This window comes from Euprymna scolopes, chromosome 22 (genome assembly GCF_053919585.1).
Source record: "Euprymna scolopes isolate OS-2025 chromosome 22, ASM5391958v1, whole genome shotgun sequence".
In the NCBI taxonomy this organism is placed as follows: domain Eukaryota; kingdom Metazoa; phylum Mollusca; class Cephalopoda; order Sepiida; family Sepiolidae; genus Euprymna; species Euprymna scolopes.
In genome coordinates this window covers 37,951,635-37,963,589 of record NC_136503.1, presented here as the reverse complement: position 1 = coordinate 37,963,589, position 11,955 = coordinate 37,951,635, and the positions used below count along the sequence as shown (strand labels likewise).

The following is an 11,955-nucleotide window of genomic DNA, read 5'->3' as shown; positions in this document are numbered from 1 at the left end:
CGCATATAGACATCGACAAATTTACATGTACAGTGTTCATTAAGCATTAGCTGACATTTTTTTTTTTTTTGTGCGCATGCACGTACATTTGTTTTTTTTTCTCTCAAGCTGGAACGCTCGGTTCTTTTTAATTTCAATTCTAACTGATGATACCAACTCATGTTTATGTTTTTGTATTAAAAAAAAAAAAAGAAGAAATCATACGTACATTTTACTCGCGGTTTGAAATTTGTAACTGTGAAAACAAACCTCTATATCTTTTTTACGATCTCATATTTATTTAATTTCATACATTATTTTAAGATGGAGAAGGGAGGAGTGACGCACGGAATAGGGACAGTGCTGAAATAATAATGTTATCATTTAGAAAGCCATTCTTAATATGAGGAGGGGAGGGTATTATTTAAACTATTCTGTACTTTCACCTAACAATTTATTAAATACGAAACTGACATGAATTATCTCTATTTTTGTTTAGTATTAGTTAACATTCAGTATCTGTTTCTCAATCCAATTTCTTGATTAGTTTATTGTAAAACAAGTGTTGCCTAATCACTAACTGCACTTTGAAATATTTAGTTTTTGAGTAGCATGAATTTTAAATAAGGTGCTTCTACAGTGTAGTACCCATATTTAAAAAATACAAACAATTTAAAATGAAATCATGCATTTTGAAAAACTGCTGAGTCATTTTCCGGAAGTGACGTCATGTGTTGGTGATGGGAGGGGGGGCAAGCATGATTATGTTGCTTTAAAAAGTACACTGGAGGCCGCCAGGGATTACCAAACCTTCATTTTTTTAGGTGAGGTTGGGGTGTGGTCAATTAGTGCCTGTTCATTCTCCCAGCCATTACCATCACTTTTTCTATTTATGGAGAGGAGGCCAGTAGATGATTTCGCTGAAATGCTGCATCAGAACAGATACTACACTTTGATCTTAGCCAAAAGGCCAAGAAAGCGTAATATAGTTTTTTACTAGACATTACCTCCTTCTAAAAAAAAAAATACAAAATAACCGACACAGCATACATTTTAAGAGGTAGGGAGGGGAATATGGAGTAAGTCCCGGAAATGGCTGAAGCAGTTTATGATCTAAAAAATACTTTATTTCATATATATTTTTAAAAGAAGTAGGATACGGAGTCAGACCCGGAAAGAGCTGAAGCAGTTTACGATCTCAAAATTACTCCATCTAATATATAAAAGCTGAAACAGTCTACGATTTAGACATTACATTATTTCATGTACGTTTTTAATAGTGGGGTGGGGGATATGAAATCAGTTCAGGAAATGGGCGAAACCGTTTACGAGTTAAACATTACTATATTTCATTCATATTTTTAACAGTGGGCTGGGGAATATAGAGTCAGTCCCGGAAATAGCTGCAACATTTTACATTTTAAATATTAATTTATTTAATTTATTTTTTGGACAGTGGGGTGGTAAATTGTGGGTTAAAATTATGAAAAAGATTGCCGAAATTAACAACATGTCAAAGAATTTTGAGAAATAATGAAATGTGAGCTAATTGATTGGTGTGTTTGTAATGAAATAATAAGCCCAGTTATTTTATCAGTTTCTGTAGGTGATCAACAATATATTTCTGAATTTTCAATGTTAACTTCGGGGAATGACGTCACAGTTGTAGTGGTGAGTAGAAAGACACATGAACGTGCTCTGGAGTTCTCTATGAATTAACAAACATTCACCTTTGGGGTGGGGCTGGTGAGAGTAATGTCCATTTTGGAGTCACTATGCAATCTCCCACAATTTCATATTCCAAAAATATGGAATAACTATGGAATCATATTCTGGAAATGGTATCGTTTCTCTTACTAATGTGTTGTTGGGGGGAGAGCTATATTAATATTGAAAATTATGGTAAAGTAAAAGTTGCCTAATGATCATTTGCATCAATGCATTTATGTAATTATTTGGAAAACCTGCTCTATTATGGTCAAGAAATGATATCATTTGACTTAAAATGATGGTGTAAGTAGTAGGGAGGGGAAGAACACAGTAATGTGGAATTTTGTAGTGAAGCAAGTGTTGCCTAATCACAAAGCTTCTCAACATATTTGTTTATTTGTTTGTAAAGCGTGCTGAGTAATATTCCGAAAATAATGTTTTATTTCCAAAACATTTTGTTGTCGGTAGTGGGGCAAAAATGAAACAGAATAATGTGGAATTTGATAATGAACAAGGCGTGTCTAATCACTTTACTGTATTAATGTATTTATGCATTAATTTTAAAATCCTGCTGAGACATCTTCCAAAAATGGCATAATTTTTCTTACAATAATAATGCCGATAGTGAGGACGGAAAGAAACCCAGTAATGTTGAAATTTATAGTGAAGCAAGGGTTACAAACTCATTAACCAATACAATGTATTCATGTATTAATTTGGAAATCCTAATGATCCTTCTTCTAAAAATGATTTCAATTTTCTTAAAATTATGGTAGCCTTGGTGGGAAGAGAAATTATTTCATATATGTTGTACAATATCTGTCGAGAGAATTGTTTCATATATGTATATAAATTACCCGTCCGAAGGTAGGTAAACATATTTTAAATGTGTTGTAAAACACCCGTCGCAAAAAGGTAAAATTATTTCATATACATTCTGTAAATTACCTGTCCTAGGGAAGGTACAATTATTTCATACATGTGTAATAGCCGTCTTAGGGTAGGTAAAATATTCTTTTGCTTGAAATAGTAAATGATACATACACATTAAATATTCCTCTCTCCAAATAATAACAATTATATTCAAAATCAGCTTCAATTTTTTCATTGTTTATATGGTCCCGAGCAACGCTGGGTAGCCCCACTAGTACAAGAATAAATGGGAATCACTAGATAATTACAGAAACTTAAAGTTGATGGATTAGGGTCTGGCATAAAGGTCTACTCCACAAAATCTCCAGCTACGGTATAACTGGAAATATCTTCTCAATTATTAAATCATTTCTCTCTGATAAGTTCATAAGAGTAGTGGTTGATGGGCAGAAATCAGAAGTTCACAGTATTAATGCTGGAATCCCTCAGGGGTCCATCCTGGGCTCAACTCTCTCCCTAATCTACATCAATGATCTCCCAAATCACATCCTAAGATCATTCATAGACATTTATGCTTACGATACTACTATCTATGACAACACTTTAAAAGCCGTAAATAACAAAGCTCTCTCTGATTCTCTCTCCTCTGATCTTGAGCACAAGGTGCAATGGGGAAAGAGGTGGCTGGTTAATTCTAATGCATCTAAAACCAAGCTTCTATTTTTACATCATCAACACTCTGATCCCCATCTGGCATCAATGGAAATGAATGGCTTTTGTCTTGGGGAGGCTCCATGTTTTGACAAGCTTCTGGGTCTGACCTTTACTCTTGGTCTGAGATGGAACATGTACATCAAATCTTTTGTCAAGACTGCTGGAAAAATGGTGGCATCCTCCTAGGTATCTCACTGCTTATGCAATTCTCTATTTGTATAAAAGCCAAGTACGTCCTAGGCTAAAATACTGCTGCCACATCTGGGATGGAGCCGCTAGAAACACTTTAACTTGCCTTGACAGAGTTCAAAGTAGACTTTGTAGCCTAGTAGGGGATGCCCTTTCCTTTCTCTGCTTTATCGTTATTTTCATGGCGAGTGCTCGTCTGAGCTCCAATCTTTGGTCCGCCTTTACCTGATTTTCATGAAAAACACTTGTTTAGTTGAAACTACTATGAATAATTTCTCCCACTCTTTATCTGTGCCTAAACCTAAACGTAGATTCCATGAACAAAGCTTTTTTCTTAGAACTGCACGCCTGTGGAACTCTGTTCCATTTTCCTGCTTTCCAACTGACTACAATATGGCCATCTTCAAGTCCAACATGAACAAGTTCTTGATGAGCCGTCCCCTTAAGTACTCCAATTTACCAAATTTTCACTACTAACGATCACTACAATATTGTCCCATTGACTACCATATACTCATTAACCTTTATCTTCGAGCGACCTCCGGGCCTTGATAAATGGTGACTACTTTGTAAAAAAAAAAAGTCCTGAAAGTGATTGAGAGAATGATTAAGCAGCAAATAAAAAAATCAGATAAGTATTGATGAGATTCAATTTGGTTTTATGTCTGGGCAAAGTGTTACTGGTGTTATATTTATTCTAATCCAAATTCAAGTACATTGGTAAGAAAAAGTTCATGGGTAGAGAAAGTTTTTCCTTATGATATACAAAGATTGAATGAAGAACATGTGACGTGCGAGTTTAAATGCCAAGTGATGGCGTGTTCAGCTACCAAGTTCGTTACAGAAAGTGCAAAAGAATAGCGGAAGAAGCTGAAAGATACACTGTTGGATGTAACAGACCGGACTAGTAAGTTGACGGAACGGCCCTCAAGGCATAGGGTGATATGGTGGTGGAATGAGGAAGTGGAGAAGTTTATCAGATAAAGCAGGAGCATAAAAATCATTGGATAAAAAGATAATGGTGTGTATCTGGAGGCAGAGGGATGCAAGAAGAACAATGTACAAAGCCAAGAAGGAGGCTGAGAAAGCCATTTATTGATGATTACTTGACAATGGACTGTTAGTAACAAATGACTAACAAGAGGGATGCTTAGAAATGCCATTATGAGAAATTGTTAAATAATCATGAAAATTTAGAAATAGTTGAAGCAATATTCAGAATAGTAAGAATCGAGAAAATATATATGATACAGTAAGATGAACAACGAGAAATTGTTTAATAATGAATTTCCATGGAACTGTAAAAATCTAAAAGTTGCAGAAGCAGTATTGGCTTCAGCTATAAGAACTGAAAAAGAAATGGTATGAGAAGCTGTACGATGTTGAAGTAATGTCGAATGGTGCGGGTGAAACAGACATTGAGATGATCACAGACTTAACAAATTAGATCATGAAAAAAGAGGTTATCCTGGAAGACTAGGAATAGTACAATTGTGAATTGTTGCAAGGGGAAACGGGAAGTACTTGATGCAATTGCAGAGGCTTAAAGTCGATGGACCAGGTACTTAGTTAATTGAGTATATTTGCCAGGTAATTTTTGAACTTCTTTTTCATGAGTCTGATTGCTCCTATAATTACTGGAATGGTGAAGATCTTTCTAAGGATGCTCCATCCCCAGTTTCTTAAGATGTGGTACATAAGACCTTGGTATTTTGTTATATTTTCCCTTTCAGCTCTGTTTTATCCATCATCATTAGTGAACTTCGACTAAGGTTATTTTTTTCTCCTTTTTGTCTCATACAACTATGTCAGGTTTAACAGCTTCGTTTTACGTAGCTATAGGACTATTATGTTCCCTTAGGAAGATTAAACTCAATATACAATGATGCTAAACTTCATGTCTAGAATTCTTATTCCAAATTTGAGCAAAACCCATTGCAAGATTTTGATTCCAGAAAATATCTGAGATTTAAAAGAAAGCTCACAAAGTAAACAGAGTAAAGTTTATTCCCGGGAGAAAAGTTAGGAGGTTGAATTGAGCAGCAAATAAAAAGTCAGATAAGCATGGATGAAATGCAGTTTGGTTTTATGCCTGGGCATAGTACCACTGGTTCTATATTTATTTTAGGATAAATATAAAGAAAGTATCTAGAAGAACCTGAATTTCGCTTTTGTAGATCAAGAGAAACCTTTTGACAGTGCCAAGAAAGGGTGTCTGGTGGGAGTTGAGTAAACTAGTTGAAAATGAGTGGTTAATGAAGATTGTTCAAAATAAATAAAAATGTTCAAAGTCTTGTTAGGATTAACAGTACATTTAGTAGCAGCTTTAATGTTAAAGTATACACTTATGAACAACGTGCATTGGCCGGAAGAACTTTTTTTAACAATGCCAAACTGTGGGAAGTTGTGCAAAGCGAATGGGATAGCATCTCCTCTTCACAGTGTTCCACTTTGGTTGAGAGCATGTCTAAAAGGATTGATCTTTTAAAGAAATCAAAAGGGAATGCGATTCCATCCTAAGCATTTATTAAAGTAAATGTCTTGTTCTGTGTTATTAGTCTCCTTTAAGTTTCCTTGTTCAATTGTTCATTGGTCAATATAGCTTTTAGTGCAATAAAATGTATAAAATTTGTTTGGCCCATTTTTGTTGCTCACGAGTGTATATCAAAGTTCTGTACTGAGTCTCTTGCTTTTCATTTGTGTTTTAGAAGCATGGTCTAGGACAGGGTTTCTCAAAGTGGGCTCCATGGAGCTCTGGGGTTCCATGAGTGAGACTGGGGGGCCCCAGAAACCCTTTCTTAAAGAGGACCAAATGCTTTATATGAAATAATTAAATAGCTGCAGACATTTAATTATTCATCTTTTCTACTAGAAAGAGATATCATACATAACTACAAGTGTAAAGAGTTTTGAGATGGTTCAGTAAATAAAAAAATAAATTAACAAGAAATGAAACAATTTTTGATTAATAAAAATAAAAATAAAAATGGTTGTAAACATTATCATTAGTTAGTGTTAAAATTTGAAATTAATTTTTTTCATATTTATTTTAGAAATTATCTTGTTAGTCTTCCATGAAAAACCTTTGCCCTGGTCAAGGGCTCCATGGTGTCTTAAAGTTTGGGAAACCCGGCTCTAGGAAGTTTTGTACAGAATGTCCAAGAAGAGACACTGTTGCTGATAATGTATTATTTGCATATGAAACAATGGAAAGTCTACTTGTTAAAGATTTGGGTGGAATTCTATGGAAAATAGGTGAAATTAAATGTTACCAAGACCAAGTGATGATCAGTGGTTAGTGGTTGCAATGCTGGAAAGTTCTCCAAACAAGGAAAGTAAAAGTCTGAGATTTAATGTTACCAAGACCAAAGTGATGATCAGTGCTTGTAGTGTTGGAAAACTTCCAAAACGAAGAAAGTCTTCCTCAATTTGTGGAAAAGGAGCCAGTCTTTTATGGTACGTGTAAGCATTGTGGCTTTTTTCTTTTTCCATAATCTTTTAGGTTGTAGCATTGGTAACCTTAAGTTGCAGGAGTTTAAAATCTATCCTTAAAAAAGGGGTTTCTTTTTAAAGATTATCAAGTGGTTTTAAATTTTTGATCAGGAGTATATATATATATATATATATATATATATATATATATATATATATATATAGTATGACTCCTATAATTTGAACATCCGCTTCGTTCAAATTAGAGGTTGCTGTTCAAGTTTCGTGATAAAAAATGAGTTGCAGTTAACTTTAATTTTCTAAGACTTAAGAAATAGCAAATGAAATTCATTGCTGTATGATACTTCAAGTGTATATTAAGTTGAGTTTACGATATATTGCAAGTAAAAATTGTTAAATATTATTACCAGGAGCAAAAACATTGAAAATAAATTAAATCTACTCTTACTTGTTAGGTATTTATTACCTAAGTTATCATCTACAGAAATCATACATTTATGTAAAATACAGTTTTTTTAGTTATTCATTAAATGAGTCTCATTGTAGTTTCTATTTTCGTCGATTGAGCTCTCGGGCGCTGCCATTGTATTCTGTAAGTGATCACGAAAATCTACAATTTCTTGGTTCTGTAGCTTCTTTATGATTATATCTCTTCGGACTGACATAAGGACTTTTTTCTATAAATTTTATAACCGTCTCCATAGACTTTTCTGCATCATCCCATGATATTGCTTCATCAGAGTGTTCTTGGTTATTTACATTAGGGTCAAAAGAATGGGAGCTGCCGCTATTTTCATCACCATTACTGCCTTCAGGATATTGATCGGTAGTTTCCTCATCTTGTTGCACCCACATTTCAACATCATTTGCATTAAGTGATTTAAGAACAGCGTGGTTGGTCGGTAACTGTTTGGTTTCAAGAATTTTTTCTAGACCAGATGTATTCTCTGATTCTTTCAGTTCAGAAGCCTTTGGTGCTGGGCATAATTTACCCCATGCTTTTGTTAATGTGCTTGCTCGAACTTGATTCCATGCACTTGCGAGAGAAAATATGGCATCTTTGATAATAAAATGGTGCTGAAAATCGCTTATACTCACGGTACTATTTATCGTATTCATCATGAAATCATTTCTGTAGAAACATTTTAAGTTTCAAATAATCCCTTGAGCCATAGGTTGGATGAGAGAAGTCACATTAGGTGGTAAGTAGCACACAAAAATATTCCCACAAGATGACACTAGTTCTGACTCAAGACGATGTGCTCTACAATTGTCCAACAGAAGCAAGCACTTTGAATCAGGTTTACCTAATTCAAGAAAACGCCTCTGGACAACTGGCACAAATTCTTGCAAAAGCCATTTTTTAAACAACTGCTGATTCATCCATCCATTTCGTGAAGAATAATAGAATACTGGCAAAGGCGAGACTTCTTTCAATGCTCGGGGACACTTTGACTTGCCGATGACAAGAAGCTTAAGTTTATGAGTTCCAGAAGCATTAGCGCATACCATCACTGTTAGCCTTCCTTTATTTAATTTGAATCCTTTTATTTTCTGCTCCTCGGATCCGGTTAATGTTTTTGTAGGTAAGCACTTCCAATTTACGCCACTTTCATCAGCGTTGTAAACATCCTCTGGTGTTAAACCATAATCGGCAATTATCGTCTTGAATTTGTCACAATAATTTGATGCTGTGTGTGTATCAGCAGATCAGTATCGTTGTTTGCCTGACATTGTTAATTGTCTTATACCATGTCTACTCTTAAAGCTCCTAAGCCAGCTTTCACTGAATTTCATATCATCTGCGATATTCAACTCTTCCTTAAGAGATTTTGCTTTAGCAATTAACATGGGCCCAGATATTGCTATACCTTCATTCCGTTTTGCTACAAACCACTCATGCAATATTCGATGGAATTCAACTTGCTTTGGTCTGCGAAGAGTTTTTCTTTTGACATGTCTTTTATTTGAAGAGAAAGGGGCAGCCTTCAATATTTCCTCCCTTTTCTTTTTGATGTAAAACAGTGTACTTCTTCCAATCTTATAATCTCTCAATACAACGCTATTTTCAACTATAGCATCTAATTTTTCTATAATTTGACGTTTTTCAAGTAAAGTCAGTGTCACTTGTTTTCTTTTAGAGTTGCAAGCCATTGTGATGGGTTGTTTTGCACTATTTTAAATATAGCAATCTGAAAACAAAAAAATTTACAGTTAGTGTAAATTAGTTATCAATAGCTAATCTACATTAATTACATAGTAACAATATTAACATTTCTGCGCAATATCTGACTAAACCATGTAAATAGTTTTACTGCAACTCCGCATCAAATATGCTAATACAATTTCAATGACGAGACAGTTCAAGTTTAAAGAAAGTCCAGGTTTAGAAGAAGTCCAAATGAGAGGAAGTTCAAATGAGAGGAAGTCCAAATGAGAGGAAGTCCAACTTTAGAGGAAGTTCAAATTAAAGGAGTTTTACTGTATTTTATGGTCTCTGTGTTTATAAAAAGGATTAGAGGTGGGAAAGGATGCCATAGAGGTCACAATAAAGAATACATGTAATGAACAACATTGGAAGTGTGTAGATTCTGACTCCATATAATTAAAGACAGACGAATATTGAAGGTTGAGAACCGATTTTATTTACTACTAACAACTTGTATTAGAAGAGGCAAAGTGTTCGTAGGATGGAATGTGATTTAACGAAGAATGGATTGCCCGATGGAGATATTTGACAGTTTGTATTACGGTAAAATGTTCGTAGAATGTTTGTAGGTATGTATGAATTATCAAGGAATGAATGTTCGTAAAATGTTTGTAGGTATGTATGAATTGACAAGGAATGAATGTTCGTAAAATGTTTGTAGGTATGTATGAATTGACAAGGAGTGAATGTTCGTAAACTGTTTGTAGGTATGTATGAATTGACAAGGAATGAATGTTCGTAAAATGTAACTTATCTTTTGGACGATGGAGATGGTTAGGGTAGGCTGGTCATCCTGCTGTCGGTGATGCGTGTCCTGGCTTGTAACTGGAAAGCGGGTGACTTTTTCATCAGCAGCTAGCAGCCCGGCGTCTTCGTCTTCTTTTTCCTCCTCTCTTCTTTGGTTTGTATGAATTAGGCAGTGTTTAGAATTGAAGGCGTTTGGCCCATAACATGAAAGCATAATCGGCTTCAGTTCACTGGTGCCTTATTTCTTTTTCTTCTTCATTATGTCTCTTCAGGTTTGGTGACAGAATCCGTCCATACGTTCACTGACGCAGCGGGGCGAGTTCTCTTCTCTTCATCTCTTTAGGTCGGGTGGGAGAATCTGTCCATGCGTTCACTGACGCAGCAGGGCGAATCTCCTCTTCTCTCTCTTTGGTTCCCTCAAATCCCTCGTTTTATAGTGGCAAACTGGCTCCCAGTGACTGTTTTATGTGAGGTGTTTATTTTAGGCGCGGAGCTCTGCCATTGGTCGATAATTATTTTGTGGTTATCTTATTTTTTTCTTTCCAAGCGGAAGCGATGCGTGGAGCCATGTGCAAAAGACGATTTTTCATTTTGTCTCTCATGGTGGATGCGTTAACATCCGGTTCGCTGCTAATTCTCATCATGTTCCCACAATTTTAGGTTGAGAGAGAATAACCAGTTTCTGTCTCAAAAAATGTAAGACAATGGAGATGGATGAGAACTTAAATGTAGATGGTGAAGCTATTGAAGTTGTTGAGGATATTTTATTTTTTCTTGTTGATACCATTGGAGACTATAGTGATAAAATTAGGAGTGGGTGGAGTAAGTTCATGGAACTTCTGTCATTACTAACCAGCAGAGCATTACCATTTCCAGCTAAAGGAAGAGTTTACTCAGCATGTGTAAACAACATGATGATGTGTGGAAGTGAAACCTGGTCAGTGAGGTTTGAGGACATGCATTGCATGAAGAGAAAAATAATATGAGGATGATACACTGAATGCATAATGTGAGTCGTAAAGACTGACTTAGTTCTGATCACTTGAGCGATAGATTAAGTCTGGGCAGTATAGGAAAATGTATGCAGGAAACTCGGATGGTATTGCCACAGGTTCTTGAATCAGTAGATGTAGAACAGTTAAGGTAGCAAGTTCAGTTCAGGTGGACAGGTCAAGGAAAACATGGGTAAAAGTGATAAAAATAGACTTGAAAGAAAGGGTGTTAAATAAAAACCTGGTCAAAGATAGGTTAGTGTGGAAATCAGTTTGGAAGTCAGTTTCCTAAAGCTGTCAACACCTGCTAGCATGTAAAACTGACATCAAACTGGATATGATTAAGGCTATGATTAAGGGACGGTTGTACCGATATTATGCCTTTAAAATACCCTACAGAAACTGAAACTTAGGCAATATTTATTAATTGATGCTAAAATGTCACAAAAATCTCCAATATCTGATTTTTCATGATGGCTTACACCTCCTTTTTTGCTCCTTTGCATAAACCTCAAATAAACTAAATATAACCAACATTACCAACCTTTATACCTTACAGGTGTATTCCAAAATTTATGATGATTGGATGATTGATTAATTAGCTTAAGAGTGAATTATACGCATACAAATGTATAAATATACACATACCTATCATATATATATATATATATATATATATATATATATATATATATATATATATATATATATATATACGTTTTATTTTTTATTACTGTATCTGTCTGTTAAGTTACATTATTGTTTCAGCTACCCTGCCGTTTTTTTGGCCGTCTGTAGCTTCCTAGGACTTTTACAGAAATGTTCGTTATTATGGGATGAAAGAGTGAAAGAGTGAATGAGGTCGGGGGAGGGCGAGGAGGGCGGAAGAAAGAGAGGAAGGGAACAAGGGGGAAGGTGGGAGGGGGCGCTTGGTATGTCTGTCATGTTTTAGTTTTGGAGTTTAAGGAACTTGTGGGGGAGGGTCTGGGAAGTTTATTTCTGGTGTGACTGAGGGCATAGGGATACATGGGGAGAAGGGGAATATGTGGAGGTAGGAGGAGGGGGTTACTTTAAAATTCGAGTCTTAAT

The 11,955-nt window shown here is 35.4% G+C and overlaps 1 pseudogene; it reads right to left on the bottom strand.

Moving 5' to 3' along the window:
* Positions 1 to 874: 874 nt before the first annotated feature.
* Positions 875 to 961, bottom strand: LOC145244149 (U2 spliceosomal RNA; annotated as a pseudogene).
* Between the last annotated feature and the right edge of the window lie 10,994 nt (positions 962 to 11,955).